This window comes from Phascolarctos cinereus, unplaced genomic scaffold (genome assembly GCF_003287225.1).
Source record: "Phascolarctos cinereus isolate Bilbo 61053 unplaced genomic scaffold, phaCin_HiC Scaffold_4;HRSCAF=312, whole genome shotgun sequence".
Lineage (NCBI taxonomy): Eukaryota > Metazoa > Chordata > Mammalia > Diprotodontia > Phascolarctidae > Phascolarctos > Phascolarctos cinereus.
The window spans coordinates 303,429,162-303,449,894 of record NW_027555847.1 but is presented as its reverse complement, the minus strand read 5'-3'; the positions used below and the strand labels follow the sequence as shown (position 1 = coordinate 303,449,894).

The following is a 20,733-nucleotide window of genomic DNA, read 5'->3' as shown; positions in this document are numbered from 1 at the left end:
GTGAAAACTTAAGTTTTTGGGATAAGGATTCATTATTTGGTAAAAATTATTGGGAAAACTGGAAAGCATAAGAGAAACTGGGCATAGACCAATATCTTACACCATTTACCAAGATCAAAATGGATGCAGGATTTATATATAAAGAAAGATATTAAAAGAAGTTTTAAAGAGAATGGAACATATTAAATATCAGACCTATGGAATATTTTGCCTATCAGACTTATGCACAATTTATATATAAGCAAGAGATAGAGAGAAGTATGAGGTAACTGAACTAAGTCTTGAAGGAAGTCAGGGAAGCCAGGAGGTGGAGATGAGGAGGGATGACATATCAGGCATGGAGGTCAGCCAGTGAAAAAGCACAGAGTCAGAAGAAGGAGTATCATGTGGGAAGCATAATAAGGTCATTGTCCCTGTACCACAGAATATGTGGAGGAAAGTAAAGTGTAAAAAGACTGGAAAGGTAGGAAGGATCCAGGTTATAAAGGATTTTAAAAGCCCAACAAGGTATTTTATATATGAACCTGGAGACAATACATAGCCACTCGGGTTTATTGGAAGGGGGGGTGAGGGGAAAGTGACATCATCAGAACTATACTTTAGAAAGGTCACTTTGTGACCTTAATGGACCATTGTGTGGAGAAACTAGAGGCAGAAACATCAACCAGAAAGCTATTTCCAATGATCGAGGCATGAGGTTATGAGGGCCTATACCAGGATGCACTGTGAGAGTGGAGAGGAGTTATCTATGAGGGATGTTGGTAAGATAGAAATAATAATACTGAACAATAAGTTGGATTCGTGGAGTGAGGACTAGAGAGATGAGGATAACACTAAGATGATGAGCCTGGGTAACTAGGAGGATTGTGGTGTCCTTGACAATAATAGGGAATTTTGGAGGGAGGAGATAGGGGAAAGATAATGAGTTTTGTTTTGGACATTTTGAATTTGAGATTCCTATAGAACACGAAGTTAGAGATGTCCAGAGCTTGGGGCTAGATGTATATATCTGGGAATCATCCACATAGGAATAATAATTGAACCCATGGAAGCTGTTGAGATCACCAAGAGAGTAGATATAGAGGGAGAAGATAAAAGGGCCCAGAACAGAGCCTTAGGGAATGTCTATGGCTAGTGGACATGACTTGGATAAAGAACTAGCAAGAGTTTGGGGAACTGTTAGGGGTAGACCATCTAAAGAGGCAGTCCCACTGTAAAGAGAAAATACCAAGATACCAAAGAAAGAGTCAGCCTGTGCCAGCATGCTAGCAAATAGGTTTTTAGGGAGAGCTTACTTATGAGACCAGTCCAGGCAGTGGCAATGACAGTGGTAGATCTCTGCCCTACATCCAAGTCTAGCCAGATATTATATAGTAGGCCTTTACAACATATGGCCTGCCAAAGGATTGGCCCTCAAAAAATGTAGTGCACTCTCCCCTGTTTTCACATGACCCATGGTAATCAACCATCATCAGTCTGTCTCTAGCTTAACCTATCTGCAGCCCAAGAAACTTTAGCCTATTTTAATTTTGCACCTTACCTACTACCAAGTTGTACAGCTCTGTTATACAGGGACAGAATAAAGAAGGCTTAGTGCCAAAAGATGGTCCATGGTCACTTCGATGGTTATGTAATTTTTTGCATGGACAGTTGTATAATAAAGCTGTTTTGCTGTTTACAGTAATGGTGACACCAGGATGTAAAATATGCCAAAGGTCACATTCTCACAGTCTTGATCCCACCCTACAGAGTGCTCATACAGGTAGGTTGTTGTTATTGCTGTTCTTTGTGCTTTGTTCTCAAAGAGGACCATGACATCAGGAAGGAGATGTCATGACTTGCAAGTAAATTGGATTTAAGTGAGGGAGGGCTATGCAGTCACCAGCCTCACTCTCTTCTGAGATATCTGGGTCCCATGGCAAAATATAGATAAGGAAGACTTAACATGGCCCTGGATACACTGGAAGGCCTTTGTTTTGAGCTAAGATCTTTCCTAGGTCTCATCACTGCCCATTCAGTGATTAAAACTAGATAAAAAGAGGCAAAGAATGACCTCTTTTCCTAGCAAAACAAAATCAACCTGGGAGGGGAAGACCCTCAGAATTTCTGGCTAAAAGAGAAACAATTACTATTTACACTTGCTCTGAGCCATCAAAATCCAAACAATGACCCTTGTGAAGCTTGGGCTGGGACCCCTTGTAACCAATCAATGAGAGCCAGAGTGTTTTGAGGTTTAAGGCATGGTCCTTAAAAAAGAAAGCCAGAAAACCTTAAGATATCTTGCTACGTTTCAATGTTCAAAATTTATATTTCTTTGGTCAGAGCACCCGAAGGTAAGGGTATGATTCCCTATGTGGACAGGAGAGGAGGGAGAGGAAGGAAGGAAGGAGAAACATACACTTTAACTAACAAATAAACAAACTGTCCAGAAATACTAAAAGCAAGACGTCTTTATTTGACTTATATTACCTCACACAAAGGAAAGCATAAGAGGGACATCTGAAAGCGGGAATGGTGTGGGGAAGGCAGGGCAATGAGGAAGGCTCATAACCAAAGTGATCTGCATAGAGATTGCTCTCTGACATTGGTGTACCTAGCTTCAGTTCTCTTGGTAGCTGTTCCTTAGTGGTGTGGAATATGGCTGTGGGGGGCGGGTTGTCTGGTATTCTCTACCGGTGTGGTGTGTACTCCATTAATATATATATCAGGAGCCACACCTCAAAAACTAGGGCAGCAAGAAACAGTGAGGGTGCTGGCTTCCATCTGCATACTAAGATGGTCCCCATGCTCAGAGCAGCTTAAGTTGGGAGACACAAAAACCTGAACCACAGTTTATTAGGGAAGGATAGGCTTAGCTGATGAGTCTCCCACTAATCAGGCACTAGCAGGGAGATGCTGGGATTGGCTAATGGGTATGGGGCATGAAGAACTCTATCAAGGATGATTTGGACAGTTCTAGGAAAGAGGATGAGGATAGAGGGTGGGTACTAGGCAGGAGAAAAGAGTCTGTCTAGAGCTAAGACAAATTATTAACAGAAAGATTAAGTCCAGTTAAGCAAAGTAGAGACATTTTCTGAAATACTCCAAACTGAGGAGAACTAAGAACAGATGATCTCTAAGTGTTTTCTAGCCCTAACAATACATCATTATCACCCCATCACCTTCATTCTATCATCTTGCTGGAAAGTCCCTTAGAATACATTCCAGTGAAATGTCTTCATATCTAATGTTTTCATAACTAATGTTGATATTATTTTCTCATCACAGTTGGTTTTATTAGAAAAAAAAGCATGATATAGCTCTAGGTTATTTTGAAGTGTGGAGAAGGGCTGAAGGGCCAAAAAAAGATTTGGAGATCAATCATACAAAGAGGGCTGGGAACATCAATAATAATAACTGACACTTACAAGGCATTTAAACCTTATAAAGTGCTTTACACACATAATTTCATTTTGAACATGACAACCCTATGAAGCAGGTGTTATTTTATCCATTATGCAGATTTGGAAGCTGAGTTTTAGAAAGGTTAAGGTATCCCAGCCATCCTAGAAGGCCAGTACTCTACTCTTCCAAAGCCCCCTCTTTTTGGGCTCTAGAGTTGGCCGGTGAAGGAAAGAAATGGAAAATAAAGGAAACCTTTTTGCAAGCACAATTTCTTTATTTTTAAAGTGGGAAAAAAAAACACTTTTTTATTTTGGCTAGGCAATGAGGTTAAGTGACTTGACCAGGGTCACATAGCTAGTGAGTATTATGTGTCTGAGGCCGGATTGGAACTCAGGTCCTCCTGACTCCAGGGCCAGTGCTCTATCCTACAATTATTTTTGCACTGCTCCCCAACTCCCATTCCCTGGGGGAAGGTAGTCTACCCAGAAACATCCATCTGTTTTGGTCCTTCCCATTTACCCCCAGGAGCCCCTTACTGCTTTTAGCTTTGGGTAGTCCCTGGGCATCCATAAGCCCTGTTTTCTAAGAGTTAAGCTTTAGGAGAACAGAGTTAGGTGGAAGAGACAGAGAACTGGAACCCTGGGAACAGGAGAGCTGGACTCAATGAGTAGGGAGAAAGATGGAGAATAACATAAGGTTAAAAGTTTGAGGAGAGGAGAAAAGAAGAAAAAGACCCACATTTAACTGCCATAGGGCAGATTTGGGGACTGGTTTCAAATCTCCTTGCAAAAAGAAAGGGAAAGGTCAGCTTCAAATTCTAAAATGCAATGAAAATAGCTTCTTTTTATTGAGGAAAGAAGTCACAGTTTCCATCACTTTCATCTCAGTATTGACTATAAAATAAATGCAATTTCCTGGCATCTCTAGTAAGTTTGAAATTAGGACAATTAATTAAATGTATTTAAAATTAAAGAAAACTTTGTTCTTAATTAGAAATCAATGGTCTTTGAATAGATTAGTTACTAAATGGTAACAGTATACCATCAAAGTAAATTTAGATGATAAAACTGGTGTTTTCTCCTTTCAATCAGATAAAAGGCTACATTAGCTGAAGTTGTGGCTGAAAATCACTGAAGGGTTATAAAATATCAATACGGCCATCAGGCTGCTGCTATTTCAGGCAGACCAGGTGAGACACTTATTAGCCATGTACCAAAAGGCAATTTTCTCACTAAATTTCTGAATATCACTTTCCTCATTTGTAAAATGAGGATTGTAATACTTGCACTCCTGTCTCACAGGTTGTTATGAAGAAAGTACTCTGTATACTATAAAAAGGCAGCTAGATGTAGCCGAAGATAAGACTGTGGAACCGTGAAATAAGGAAGACCTGAGTTCAAATCTTGCCATAGAGATTAGCTATATATCCCTGGGCAGGTCACTTAATCTCTCTTATCTTCCTTTCCACATCGATAAAATGGAGATAATGATGACACCTACTTTTTTGTGAGGACCAAAAGACATAATATGTATAAATCACTTTCACAAACCTTAAAATGCTATATAAATGGTAGCATTATTATCATATGTAGTATAAATGTATTAACTTACACAAATGGAGGCCATTATAGGAGCATTGAGACAACAGTCTCTTGCCATTCCTATTCATTCTCAATACTATTACCAAAGTAATTTTCTTTAATTACTCTCACCATGTGACTCTCCTATTCAACCAATTTCGGTGAATTACTATTGCCTTGTTAAATTTCTACTTAATTTTAAAGTCCTATAGTACCTACAGCCTCAGTCTATCTACCTAGACCAAAGGTCCCCAGACTTATTTGGCCTACCTCCTACTTTAAAAAAAAAATAAAAAATAGCTCCCCCCTGGAAATCTACTTTCTTCAAACCTTTAACAGTTTTTATTTTAAAATTCGTGTCATTTCAGAAAAACACAAAATATATATTTTTTTAAATGATGCATCTTAAATTTAATGATTTATTGTAAATTTGTGGGTTTTTTCCTAAGAGGTCCAGGTGCTGGGCTGCTGGAATGTATGAGGAAACTGGGAGTCAACAGAGATAGCTTTGTTGAAGAGACAAGATAGTTTTATTCCAGGCACCAGAAAGACCTTGGGCCAGGCATCCCATGATGAAATTTTGGTGATGCAATATTATGTCATATAATCATACAGTATTGTATTGTAAACAAGTCATTACATGCACATATTCCTGCCAATGCATGCTGGACTTCCTGACAATGTGAGTCACTCTTGCCTGCCAACACTTGCTTTTTAAGACCTGTTAGTGGACTTGACCACTGATCAGTTATAAATTTCATTCTGTGTGTTTATTTGGAAAAGAATGTAATCACTATGACTTTAACTCTGTTACACAACAGGTGAAACATGTTCAAACATTTTTTAAAAATTTTCTTATCTTTTCTTCTTTCCTTATGTTTCCACTCACCCCTTATTTTCATTCAGCTCCTTCCAATTCGATCACTGCAACACCTCCCAGGGAGGCCATATCATCCACTTTGGTAACCTATGATCCTATATGCTTCAGACATTACTTATCTTCCCAAACTCTGTGATCCACACAAAATGACATTCTCACAACACTCTCCATGCTTCCTGGAATTCACTCCCTCCTTAACTCAACCTTATAGAGGCTGCTCAAGCACTATTTTCTGTAGGAAACTTTTTCTGATTCCCCCTGATGGGGTGATGGGAACTGGATCCCAAAAGGCAAAGACCATGTCTCTGGAAGCTTCCTTAATCTCAGTAGGCCCCTGTGAGAAAATTCTCTCCTTGTTACAGGCACATACAGAGTTGACCCTGTAATTCCTCAGATAAAGGCTATTAGTACAGGCACAGGGGCGCTTGGCCCAAGGCCTTTCTTTGGCTCCTGGTTCTTGTCCTTTCAACAAAGCTATCTCTGTTGACTCCCAGAGTTTTCCCATACATTCCAGCAGCCCAGCACCTGGACTTCTCAGTATTCCCATGAAGACTATTTGCATATATTGACCACTCCCTAATCCTACCCCTTCATCACCTAATTAGCATACTTGGCATTTTTTTCACTGGCCTTTTTCTATATAAGCTTTGGCATCACCCACATTAAGTTGCAAGTTCCCTAAGGAACTTGGCCTCCCTTATTAGCTTCACAACAAACTTTGCCACTTGACTAGAAGATGGTTTGAGTGCATGAATTCATTCCAGGTGACGCTGCCCTGTACCTTAATATTTTGGGGGTCCCAGCACCCCTAAACCATATCAGCACTTTTAAACCAGTTTACCTCCTGCCTTCTTGTACCTTTCCTCCCTCTATTCCTCCCTCCCTAATTACCTTGTATTTAAGCACTTTGTGTATGTGTGCATGTGTGTATGAATGTATTTATTAACTTTATTTTTATAGTACACATAATTTTATATGTGTTTCCAAAAATCTGTAGCGTGTGCAGTGGCCATACCCAGGTAAAACCTTATTGGTAGACAGGCTAAACCAGGTTGAGGATAACCAACAGGTTTTGGACCTGTTGGTGAGCTACAGATGACTACTCCATGCATGTGGAGACTTTTCCTGGCTGAATGGGCAGACAAGAACAATTCATTCCACTGGCCATGATGGTTGATGAAGCAGTTGCTGTAGAGCACTTAGAATTTAAGACATAGAAGATGCCAAGGCCATCCACTGCATCCCAGGCCATCCCCAGTATTCCTCACTATTGCCACAGGACTTTGATGACCCTGGAAGACAGAGTGAGGCTGATGACTTTGTGCAACTCTGCCTCACTTAAATCCAATTTGCTCCCAAGTCAAGACCACTCAAAATGTGATGTCATTGCTCTTCTTCAAAAACTGAGGATAAGCAACAGCAATTTTATATAAGTTTGTTCTGTCTTGTGTTAGGGGGAAAGGGAAGGGAATAAACATTTATTTAATGCCTACTATAATCCAGCACTGTGCTAAGTGCTTTACAAATATTATTTGATCCTCACATAACCTTGCTATGTAGGTGCTATTATTATCCCTATTTTAGAGTTAAGTAAATTGAGACAAAAAGAGATTAACTGACTTCCCTGGCATCACACAACTAATAAATGTCTTGGACTGATTTGAACTCAGGTCTCCCGACTCGAAGTTCATTGCAAGAAGAGATTGCTTCATTCTTTGTACTTTTGTGTCCACACAGTGCCTGTCATATAGAAGATGTTTAATAAAAATTTATTGATGGATTAAATGATAAATACTACAGCTTACATGTTAGTGAACTCCAATGTCAAAAAATAACATGTCAGTATGTTATTTCTAGCTTGTGATATTTAATGTTGTTTCAAGAAAAATCAAGATAATATATAATTCAGTAAACATTAAGTGCCTGCTGAATATACAGTACTATGATAGGTACTAGAGAGATATAAAGTTTAGAACAGAATTTGTGAAACTTCCAATGACAAAGAAATAAGTTATTATTAATGGCAGCACCACTATTTTATTTAAAATGAAAATATAGAGAGTGCATTGCAAACTTTTCCTTTGATTTTCTAATTCAATTTTATTTTATTTCAATTCCAAATTACCTCCCTTCTGCCTCCCTCTCCCCCATCCATTTAGAAGGCAAGAAAAATAAAACCCATTAGAAATATGTGCAGTCATGAAAAACAAATTTTCACATTAACCATGCCTCCTCCCAACCCAAACCCATCCCCCTAAAAAAAAAGGAAAAGGAGGAAATAGAAGAAAATATACTTCAGTCTTCACTTTGTGTCCATATCTTCTGTATCTGGAGGTGGATAGCATGTTTCATCATGAGTCCTTTGGAATCATGGTGGGTCATTGTGTTGATCAGAGTTACTGAGTCTTTCAAAGTTGATGGTCTTTACAATTTTGCTGTTACTGTATAAATAAAATACCATATTCCTGTTTCTACTCAATTCACATTGCATCAGCTCATACAGGTCTTCCTGAGTTTTCCTGAAACTATCACTTTCATTTCTTATAGTCCAATAGTTTCATTCATATAACATAACTTGTTCAGCCATTTCCTGATTGATGGGTGTCCTATTAGTTTACAATTCTTTGCTACCACAAAAAAGAGCTTCTATAACTATTTTTGTACTTACAGGTATTGCTAGGTAAAAGTATATGCATAGTGTAATAGCTTTGGGGGCACAGTTCCAAACTGTTTTCCAGGATGGTTGTACTAGTTCACAGTTTCACCAACAGTTCCATTAGTGTGCTGATTTTGCCATATCCCTTCCAGCATTTGTCATTTTCCTTTTTTGTTATCTTAGCCAATTTATTGAGTATGAGGTGGTACTCAGTTTTAAAATGTGCATTTCTCTAATTATGGCTTATGGCTTTTGATTTCTTTGCTTTGAGTCATTTCACAGCTCAGTCTAGGGGCCTGAAAGTTTTGAGTGGCTCTAAAGTGGTGTGATCTGAAGAGGGATCTGTTCACTGCCTTCCTGTTGAGTCTGTTGGTTTATGTACAATCGAGTTTCAGTAGACTGTTGTTTGACTCAGTCACTTTTAGCCCACTGAGAGGGTCTGAGGGTTCAGACGGATTGAACTGCTGGCTCTCCTTTGGTTTTGGTGTCCTGCCCTGGTTATTCTACTACTTCTCTATGTGGTGGGCTAAAGGTTAGAACTGAGTTGTTGCTCTGCTCCTGGACTCAGAGTCACACAGCTAAATTTCTGGAAATTGTTCTGTGCTCTGTACTCAGCTAGTACCCAGGTTCTCTCATAACCATTCCTCTCTTCCCTATGTCTGTAACCTGAAACTGGGTAATGGACACAGAGTTGCCACATGTCATTTGTTCTTTCTCCCAGTGCTAATTGAGGGGTCCCCTGGGTTCTCTTTCTGCCCTGGTACTTCCTGCCCTGGTGCTTTGTTTTTGCAGCTGAGAGCTAGAATGTTCTTTATCCTCATTACCCCTGTTGCAATGTGCTCCTAGTCTGCCCCTGCCCCAATATCCACAGACCTCTCTGTCTGTCTTCCTCAGCAGCCCTGGACTGGTAAAAATTACTCATTGTAACTTTTCCTTGACTTTCCTGTTCAGAATTCTGTCTGGAATGTTTTTGAACTTGTAGAGGAAATATACTGAGGAACTAAGGAAAATAGGGCTTCCTCTCACTCTGCCATCTTAACTCTCCCACCCTCTCTATGTTGCAAACTTTAAAGTATTATATAAATGTCATTTGTTGTTATAATTAGGATAGTCCCTGCCTAAAGGAGCTTACATTTTATTTGGCAAATATGGTACAGTCTATGTGAACATCATTAATACAAAGTAATATAGGACAAATTTATAAAAGCTGTGCAAGCAAAACATTGCATGAGGTCCAGGGGAATAAAGGTCATTATTAACTGAGGAAATAAAAAAAAAAAACCAAAAAACAAACAAAGCAAGAAAAATTCTTAAAGTCATGAGTATACAAGTTTGGGGAAGGGCTCAGCTTTAAGCAGCACCAAACAAGTAATACAATAAAAATGTTCCCATTTTGAGCCTGTAAATCCAAGAAATTTTAACATGTGAATAGTCCATAATCTTTTCTTATCTAGAAAACTCACCAAAGGCTCAGACCTGGTCATGTCTTTCCATGACCCCCAGGGTAAGCAAAATTTGGGGCACTGAATGATTTTTACAAATGGATTTCATTCTCAACTCTAAGCAAAACAATTATACAAAGCAAAAAAGTATTTCTCTCCTCTTACTGGAGTCGGCAACATTTGGGCCTGGTTTTGAAAGAAGAGGGGAGGAATTGAGAGGGCCTTCCAAGTAAAAGAAAGAACATGTAGTATATGTAAGGAGACAGTCATATCAAGTGTGGTTAGAGCATAAAGTACATAGATACATGCAATACAAGGCTTTAAGTTATCAAGAAGGAAGGAAGGAAGGAAGGAAGGAAGGAAGGAAGGAAGGAAGGAAGGAAGGAAGGAAGGAAGGAAGGAAGGAAGAAAGGAAGGAAGGAAGGAAGGAAGGAAAGAAAAATAATTGAGTAAGTGCTTATGGCACTACCTAAGGGCTGGGGATATAAATAGAAAATGTGAAATAGCCTCTCCTCTCAAGGAGTTTATCATCTAAATGGGGGAGACAACATATGAAAGTCCAGTGGGAGAGCTGGTGGAAAGACCTAGAAGCCCTAAGGCTCCGGGGCAGGACAGGTGACATTGAGTGGAGGGAGAGATGTGGATAGTTCTAATTATTAGGAAAGAATTTATTTCTTCAGTCCTAACTTTTGATTTTTTTTTTTGGCTATTTCCACCCTCTGGGCATACAGAATAAGTCTAATCTCTTTCCCACCTGCAATCTTTCAAATCCTTAAAGATAATATTATATCACCTCTAAGTCTTCTTTTTTTCATCATCAGACATCCCCAGTTCCTCTAATTTATTCAGTTTATCATCCTGGTTGCCCTCCTCTGGGTGACCTCCAGAAGATCAGTGTCCTCCCTAAAATGTGGTACCCAGAAATAAATTAAATTCTCCATGTGCGGTCTGATATGAGCAAAGTACAATGAGACTATGACCTCCTTATTTCTTTCTTAAGGCTACCTAAGATGGAATATTTTTTTTAATTTAACAAAACTCCCAGGTTTTTTTTTTTCTGATGCATTGTTGTTTAGCTATGACCTCCTTATTTTGGAGATTGATTTTTTTTTTAACCCAAGTGTAAGACTTTGACATTTATCACTATCAAACTAACCTTAATAGATTTGACACAGTGTCCTAGCCTGTCAAAATCTATTTGCATCCTGGCATGCTCCAGCTTGCCAAAGTCCTTCCTAAAATGATGGTGCCCAGCAATGAGCAGGTATGACTTCACCAGGGCATAGAATTATTTTAGATCTTGTACCTCCCTCTTGTTGGACATTGTATTTCTATTAATGCAGCCTATGATCAAGTTAGTTTTTTTAGCTTCCACATTCCTGTTGACTCATTAAGTTTGTAGTCAAGTAAAACTCCTAGATCTTTCTGCTTCTTAGTCTAATCTCCCCCATATTGTACTTGCCTCATTGTATTTTTTGAACCTGTGCTAGACTTTACATTCATCTGCACTAGATCTCACCTTATTGGAATCCACTCATTGATTCCCCTTGTCCAGATCTTTTGGGATTCCAATTCTTTCCTCTAACATTTGAGCTCCCCCCTCCCTTTTGCAGCTTTGTACTAGTTTCCAAACTTTATAAGCAGGCCATCTAAGTCTTTATCCAAGCCACCAATAAAAATGTTAAACATATTCTCTTAAGGACATAACTATGATTTTCCACTAGAGACCTTTCCCCAGAGCTTACTTTTGGTATGGATGTTTAACTAGTTTTGAATCCTTATGTTGAGGTTAAGGTGGCTTACCACATTCAGCTGCAGGATTACAAAAACTGGGGGTAGGGAGAATGAAATAAAAAACATCTCATGAAGTTCTTTTTTAGTTTTATTTAAGTGACATTTGAGAGGCAACTCTGGATCATTTGTAAACTGAGTCCCAAAGCCTATTGGTATGAGTCTCTCCCTTCATTGATGGAGAATAATCCCTTGCTTCTGCATAAGGAGAGAAGTGGAGTTGGAAAGATCAGAATACAGAAAAGCACTAGGCTCTTTGAATCTCTTCAGCTTTCTTAGGGCTCCTCAGTCTCTTGGGTCTTCAGGCATTATCGGCTTCAAGTTTCAAGACAGAAGATGGATGATGCCAATTCCATTTCTAGTTGGGTGACTAGAGACACTATAGACTTCAAGAAATTTCCCCTTGGGTGAAGTCTGGTATCGTGTCTTGGTTAAGCTGAGTTACCTTGTTCCCGATGGTGCTGCTCCTTCCCTCTTCATTGTCTGCTAAATATTCTTCTATGTATACTTTCTCAGATTTCAGTTTTGCTATCTACTTGGATAAGTGGTTTTTGTTTGTTTGTTTGTTTTTTACTACTTACTATGTGTTCATTACAAAACTGGTGTTTGTTGCACAGGGGGTCAAGCCTTTGATATAAAGTTTGGGGTCCTCCTTTCCCCATTAAGATATAGTGATCATAGAATAAGAGCCATTTCCCAATTGATTAACATTGGTCAATAGGCAGTTTTCAGAGGAAGAAATCAAAATGGTCAAAGGACCTTTTGAAAAAATGCTCCAAATCACTAATACTTAGAGAAATGAAAGTAAAAACAACTCTGAAGTACTACCTCACATCCGTCAGCTTGACTAAGATGACCAAAAAACAAAAAAGAAAATGACATTTTAGAGTGGATATGGAAAAATAGGTACACTAATGAACTGTTGAGGGAACTATGAACTAGTGCAGCCATGCTGGAAAGTAATCGGGAACAATTCCCAAAAGTAGTGTATATACTCTTTGACCCAACAATACATTCATTAGTGCTATAACTCAAGAAGATCAAAGAAAAATGAAAAGGACCCATATGTGCAAAAATATTTGTAGCAGCTCTTGTTGTGGTGGCAAAGAATTAGAAACTAAGGAGATGCCCATAAACTAGGAAATGGCTGAAATAGTTATGGTATGTGAATGTGATAGAATACTATTGTGCTGTAAGAAATGATGAAGGGGATTGTTTAAGAAAAAAACTTGGGTAGACCTGTATGGACTGGTGTAAAGTGAAGTCAGCAGAACCAGGAGTACAAGCTATAGAATAACAGCAATATTGTAAATGCTATCAACTTTGAAAGACTGAGTAACTCTGATCAATACAATGACCCACCATGATTCCAAAGGATTCTTGATGAAACATGCTATTCACCTCCAGATGGAGAACTGATGAACTTAGGGTACAGATTGAAGCACATTTTTTTTTCTCTTTCTCTTTCTGTTTTTTTCCTTTTTTGGGAGGGGAAGGCATGGCTAATACAGAAATTTATTTTGCATGACTATATAGATTTGTAATAGGTCTTGTTTTTCTTGCCTTCTCATTGTGTGGCAGAGGGATACGGAGAAATGAGAGAATTTGAAACAAAAAAAATCAAAAAGTCTCTGTGCCTTAAATAAATTAGTGAATTTTTCAGAGAGAAAAGACAGAAATAGATAAGCAAAATGGTTTTATTGCCATGATTTTATGTTTAATCTACATTAAAAACATATGGCATATGATAGAAGTTAATCATTTCATATAGAATCCTCTTATTGTTCTGTTTTGTTATAGTGTAATGTAATATTTTACTGTAATATAATGGTCATATTTCCTGATTTCTTTCAAGTTCATAATTTAAAAAAGAGAATGTAAAAAAAGAAATAGCAGTCACAAATTTAACCTGAACCTAAAAACCACAAGCCCTAGACCAATAATAATTTAAGGGAGCAGATAGATATATTTCTAGCCCAGGACTCCCTCTCTCTAAAGAGAGTGAAGTGGTGGCCTCCTGCCCCAGCCTCCTGCTTTCCTTCCTGACAGGAAATAAAGTGCCCTTGGGGAACTGTGGAAAGAAGAGATGTTAGAGATGTCCATTCTGCTTCCCTTCAAGCCACACAATGACACCCTTATTCGACATGTGAGGGGACATTCTTACTACACATGGATAGAGAGCTGGCCTTAGAGTCAGGAAGACTTGCATTCCAGTCTTACTTCTAACATATACTTGGAGGCAAGTCAGTAGCTACAAAAATTTCTCTAAAATTCTAAATCTTTCTGTATTAACATAGGGATTTTCCTCTTGTGGATTTCTCTACACTGATTAAGTTATAAATCTAGTCTAAAAAGAAAAAGAAAAATCAGCTATTGTTTCACAGTCACCATAAAGCTATGGAAGTTATAATACCTGTAACCCTTTGAATAACATCCCTAGCTCTACACCAGAGAATGGGTACAAACTGAATAAAAAACCCTGTTTCAATATTTTGTCCTAGATGATACATTATGTTTCAGTTACTAAGATCATGATTTAGTAGGAGAAAATAAAAGCGAGGCAGGGAGGAGAGAAGTGCTTTGTGAATGAAATGAAAGGAAAGGAATGCTCAGTGACAGGGATTGAGAATAAACTGGACACTGCTTGAATTGAGGAGGCCAGGGAGTCGCCTTGCCTGCCAGTGTCAAACGGGGTAGTATCTGCTGATGTCCAGAGAGCACTGCTATCTGACTCCACTTTCCCTTCCATCATTGCTACCTACCATCAACACATTTTGTTGTTCTTGTTGTTGTTGTTCACTTTGCCTGTAATAGACAGTCAGTACCTGGAGGAGCACCACTAAATCAAGTCTACAGTGTCAGGACACAATCAGTCATCAAGAGGCAACCTTTTCCCAGAGCAGTCTCCCTCTTTATGTCTTCCTAAATGTTGATGGAAGTGTGTGAACATAACAAAAGGAATAACAGGATTTATCATAGAGGGAGGATTTGGTTAACAGGAAGGTGCTCTGCATTCTCCCATGAATTAACAACCACCCTCATAATTGTTTGTGCATTTCTGCAAATGCCAACGCAGTCCAACATCTGTCATGTCACATGAAAACGTCCTAATTCATTTGATATAGTTAGTGCTGCACTCATCCCTGAAAAGGTCACAGGACCTTTAACTAGCGGTGCATGATTAAACTAGCTTCCAGCAGATGACCATGCACATTCTGAAACCTGTAGTTTCAGTTGGGATGGAGAGCAAAAGTGTCACTTTTCTCATATGCTAAAATGTGTTATGCTTCCATAGTTCCAAGTTCAGTTTTAAGGAGTGTCTGTTGCAGACATGCAGATGATCTTGGGCTTTGACATATCTGACTTTTTTCATCTCCTATTCTTATACACCTGGCATGTGTGAGAGTAGGATTTTAAAATATTTTGCAGTCCTCAATGTTCCCTACAGCTTCTTCCTTATATCTGTATATGTATTGTTTCTAACAAAAGGGGGGCTATGTTGATCTTGAGGTTTTGAAAAGATACATGCAACTTGTGACCAAAATAATTATTCCCTGACCCCATCAATCATCTAAGCAGCCAATCAGCAAGTACTTACTAAGGTCTACTATGTGCCAAGCACTCTAGTATGCAAGTCTGGGATAGGAGTGCAAAAAATAAAGATGTATATATCTATAATTATTTCCAAAATACGTATGAAATAAATTCAAGGCAATTTTGGGGAGGATATGCTAAAAGTTAAGGAGATCACACAAGAAGTGGCACTTCAGCTGAGTTTTATAGGAATCTAGGAATTCTAAGAGTTAGAGGTAGGGAGAGAGTGCTTTCCAGGCATGAGAAGCAGCCTTTGTCAAAGGTATAAAGGGCAGCTAGATGGTGCCAGAGTGCATGGAGTGTTGGGTCTGAAGTCAGGAAGACTTATCTTCCAGAGTTCAAATCTGGCCTCAGATACTTCATAAACTTGTGTCCCTGGACAAATCACTTAACCCTGTTTGTCTCAGTTTCCTCATCTATAAAATGAGCCGGAGAAGGCAATGGTGAACTACTCCAGTCTCTGCCATGAAAGCCCCAAATGGCGTCATGAAAAGTGAGACACAACTGAAATGACTGAACAACAAACAGAGAGGGAAAATGGAATGTTGTATGTGAGGAATAGCAAGTGGGATGGTTTAGCTGTGAGTGGAAGACAGAAAGGTATGGAAAGTATGGCTAGGAAGGGAGGTTGGAGCCAGGTTGTGAAGATTTTTAAACACCAAATAGAAGAGTTTTATATTTGATTCCAAAGGTAATATAGAGCCACTGGAATTTATTGAGCAAGGTAACAAGATCAGACCTTGTGATTTTAGGAACGTTGCTATGGTGTCTGTATGCCTGATGGACTGGAGAGGGAACAGATAGGAATCTAGATGACCAATTAAAATGATATTGAAGCTGATGTCCTTCATTCTAGAAGAGGACCAAAATGGCAGCATTATGCTAGAATCAAGTTACAGTGTGCCCAACTGTGTCTGATCAGGCTAATACGAGCTCGGAATGTTTTACCACAGGTTGGGCACAAATAGTTCATATTCATATTTGGGGCGGTTCTCTAAATTTGTGCATCTCAGTTTCTTTTGAGCTATTTCCATTCTGCTTTGCTCAGAGAACACAGCACCTTCTCCAATGTGGGCATGCCATGCTGAGCAGTGCTGTGACAGTGTCTCCCATGTCACACAATCAATTCCAAAATTCCTAAGAGAGACCTTGAGAGTGTCCTTGTATCGCTTTTTCTGATCACCATGTGAATGCTTGCCTGTGTGAGTTCTTCATAAAATATTCCTTTTGGCAAGCATTCATTTTGCATTGGAACAACATGGCCAGCCCAGTGGAGTTGTGTTCTCTGCAGGAGAATTTGAACGCTTGGCAGTTTAGTTTGAGAAAGGACCTCAGTGTCTGGTATTTTAGTGCTGATGGAGCCACATTGATTAGTGATGGGGTCATGATCCTAATCTCATTCTTTTTTGTTTGTTTGTTTTTGTTTTTGTTTTGTTTTTGTTTTTGCTAGGCAATGGGGTTAAGGTACTTGCCCAGGGTCACACAGCTAGTAAGTGTTATGTGTCTGAGTCCAGATTTGAACTCAGGTCCTCCTGAATCCAGGGCCGGTGCTCTATCCGCTACGCCACCTAGCTGCCCCAGTCATGATCCTAGAGAGATGGGCTGAACACTTCCATAGTCTTCTCAATAGACCATCATCAGTCAGTGCTGAATCTATTGACCATTTACCTCAGGTTGAAGAAGAAGTTTTGAATGCCATTAGGCTCTTTTCATGTGGCAAAGCACCTGGTACTGATTCTATTCCAGCTGAGATTTACAAGGTAGGGGGTCCACTGCTCATTCAAAAGCTGACTGAAATTTTCCAAGTTATATGGCAAGAGGAGGTTATCCCCTAGGTGTTCAAGGATGCCTCCATTGTCTATTTCTATAAAGGTAAAGGAAATAGATTGTCCTGTGACAATCACAGTGGGGCTCTCTCTTAGCTATTGAAATAGTCCAGGTGAGACAAGATGAGGTCCTGAGCTAGAGTGGCAATTCTATGAGTGGAGAGAATGGACAGATGTGAGAAATGTCGTGAATGTAGAAATGACAAGACTTGGCACCCAGATCAGAGGGACAAGGAAGTAGAAGGAGTGAAGTATGAGCTGCTGTTACCATGGAAGGGGAGAGCTGGATTTCCGGTTCTACACCCATGTACCTCCTAGGGGATTAAGGCAATATTGTCTTATTCTTATTGTCCTTCACCCTCACCAAGGTCATAGAGCTTAAGGGTAGGCCATCAACACCAATACCCTCATTTTACAAATGAAGAAACTGAGGCACAGAGATATTAAGTGACTTACTCCGTGACCCACAGCTAATAAGCATCTGAAGTGGGATTTGAACATAGTTCTTACTGACTTCAAGTCTAGTGCTCTATCTACTATACCATGTTGCCTCATAGTATATAGCAGATCTTCATTCTGGTATCAGAGGACCTGGTTTCAAACTCTCTAAGCTCCTTTCCAGGCTAAAATTCTATCATTCATTTGCAGCACCTATAAAATAGAGATAACAAGGCCTGCTTCAGGTACCTCACCATGTTGCTGTAAGGACAAAATGAAACCATGAATTGTGTGTAAACCACTTTGAAAAAAATGCTTTGCAAAAAAATACAAGCATGGCTATTGTCATTTTAAGTTACCTTGAAGAGAGAATATATTATTAGCCTCCATTAGCACCTATGCATGGATTCATTGATGACATTAGGGAGACAAAACTTTGTACAGTTGAAGTTGCAGACAGGTAAGTTTTGAAGCACCAGGGTAGGAAGACTGAGGGGGTGGAGAAGAGGGTTCAGGAAGAGTTCAGCTCATGGGTAAGAATAAGGATGATCTTTTTCTTATGACTGATGGGAATTATCTACATTATTATATATACAATATCCTGGGATACTACTCCTTGAGAGGGGTGTCTGAAGGATGTCATTAAAGATAACCTAAGGAAGTCTTAGTAAACTGAGGGTCACAGTTCATTAAAATATAGAATGTAAGCTCCTTGAGGGCAAACCTGTTTTGGATTGGAACCCAGGCCTAAAAATAATCGTAGGTGCAAGAAATCTTTAGCAAAAAAAAAAAAATCTTTAGCACAAAATACTCCGGAAGAAAGGAGCAAATAAAAATTAAGATAGTACCCCAAAGGCCCAGGAAACATGGACACCTTTTGGGACTACAAAAGAAATAAGTTATGAGATTAATACAGAATCCTTTCAAGCCCGAGGGAAGACTCTTTGAGGGCTAGATGGGGAAGTGCTTTCCTCAAGCAAGGTTGTATAAAGAATCCTAGCATCCTTTGCCAATGAAGAAATTGACCTTAGCTAGAAACTTGAGAGCTTGATCTGTATCCCACTCAGAGAAGTGGGACCCTAGGGGAGAAAAAAAACACATCAACAATGAACAATAAAAACGAACATTTTTCTCAGCAAATGGTGAGAGCTAATAAAGATTAAGGCCTACTGCCACTTAGTCACTCAATCAACCAGGAAGCATTTATTAAATGCCTACCATGTGTCAGCACTGCACAAGGTGCTAGGGATAAAAAGACAAAACCAACAGTCCCTGACTTTAAGGAGCTGATATTCTGCGGGGGGAAAGCCACATGTACATACGTAAGGAGACAGAAAATCTACAAAGGAAATGTAAAGTCACTGGGTAGGGGAGACACGAAAACTATGGTGGAGTGGTATTAGGAAAGGCCTCATTTAGAAGAGAGCACTTGTCCTGAGTTTTGAATAAGGATAAAGATTATGAAGGAGGCAGCTAGGTGGCGCAGTGGATAGAGTGCTGAGCCTGGAATTGAGAAGACTCATCTTCTCAAGTTCAAATCTTGCCTCAGATACTTGCTAGCTGTGTGACCCTGGGCAAAGCACTTAACCCTGTTTTCCTCACTTTCCCCATCTGTAAAATTAACTGGAGGAGGAAATGGTAAACTACCCCATTATCTTTGCTAAGAAAACTCTAGATGGGGTCGTGAAGAGTGGGACACAACTGGACAACATTAACAAAGGGTTATGAGGCTAAGGTGAGAAGGGAAGCAGGTGATGTTCACTGAAGACCAAGTCTATTTACCAGATATATTTTTATGACTACTTCTACTATAAGTAGAATTCCATTACTCCTTCCCTTTTTTGTATTTTAACCTATTATCTGTTTTCTCTGCAGTTAAAAAAAATACCCTCAGGAAACATAAGAAAGAATTTATTTCAGAGGCAGTAGGGTAGGGGGAAAATTGGAAAACTATGTTCCCTTGGGTGAGAGCAATGCTAGATTGGAAGAAAGGATTGTGGCAGTAACTGCCAAAAGAAAAAGAAAAGTCAGATTCTGGGGCTCACCTACAGAAAAGACAGGCATGCAGAGCAGGTCTTGTGCTGAAAAGTATCTACAAGCATTTATCAAGGAGACTCCTATGGTGCCACAGTCTCACCACCCACAGTCCACAGGCCTAGGTGTGGATATGCCATAAGGAAGCTCCCCAAGAAAGATAAAAATGTGCTAAAGTCAGACTTCTTTAATTCAGGATTTTGTGCATTATTCTTACAGCAGGCAGGCAAGAAAATTATGATTCTAGCTAGGCAGCCCTAGAATGCATGGGACACACCATGTTGTGCTGCATGTGTTTCTAGGAAGGCACAGAAGAGTTGATTCTCTGTCAGGATCTCCGTGTCAACACCACCCTTCTCTTTTTACTCTTCTTTTTTTCACTATTAGGAGACACCCTGTTTTCCAGACCTAAGGCCCAGCAAGCAAGCTGCACACTGAGCCTGTCATCTTTGCATTCCCCCTCTGGATGGACTCAGCCACAGCAAAATCCCAGAATTGTTTCACACCAGCACCAGGTGGTCCCAGAGCTCGGACAAACACCTGCAGGAACCATGTTCCAGTCATGAAACTCTGATATAAAACAAACTTGTCTCATTGTTGCTGTTACCCCTCATTGTCACTACTACAGCTCTGTGCATAGCCACTCCTATATGTGTCGAGATTTGGCCTCCCTAAAGTGGGTCTCCTCCTAGAGGAGGCCCTGGTACATGTGTCTAGTTTCCCACTTCCAATGGAATAAAGAAAGCTTTTTGCTTATGACCACTGGTGGCTCTTTGTTTTTATCTTATTTAATTTCTTAGAGATAACTGTGGTTGTGATAACCTATATGAGCTCTTTGGTATTTTCAGAGTTAGCAGTGGTTGCATAACCTCTGTGACTTTTTGGTTATTTGTTTTCAGATTCGAAAGTTAAATACAGATATGGAGGCGACTACAAGGGTTAGACAATCTAAAATTCTGTGCTTTCAGTTTCCAGGCCTACATTGAGCCAACAAAGTTAGTTGGGGCACTGAGGTTCTAAGAAAGAGACCTATTTACTAAAAGCCTGGTTTATAGCAGGGGCTGGCAGGCTTGAGCTATCACAGATGCTCAAATGCATTAAGTCTCCA

The 20,733-nt window shown here is 39.6% G+C and overlaps 1 long non-coding RNA gene across 1 annotated transcript; it reads left to right on the top strand.

Moving 5' to 3' along the window:
• Positions 1-4,473: 4,473 nt before the first annotated feature.
• Positions 4,474-20,387, top strand: LOC144456669 (uncharacterized). Its single transcript, XR_013485684.1, has 2 exons — positions 4,474-4,573; positions 20,013-20,387. It is a non-coding gene; the product is annotated as an uncharacterized LOC144456669 (long non-coding RNA).
• The last annotated feature ends 346 nt before the right edge of the window (positions 20,388-20,733 follow it).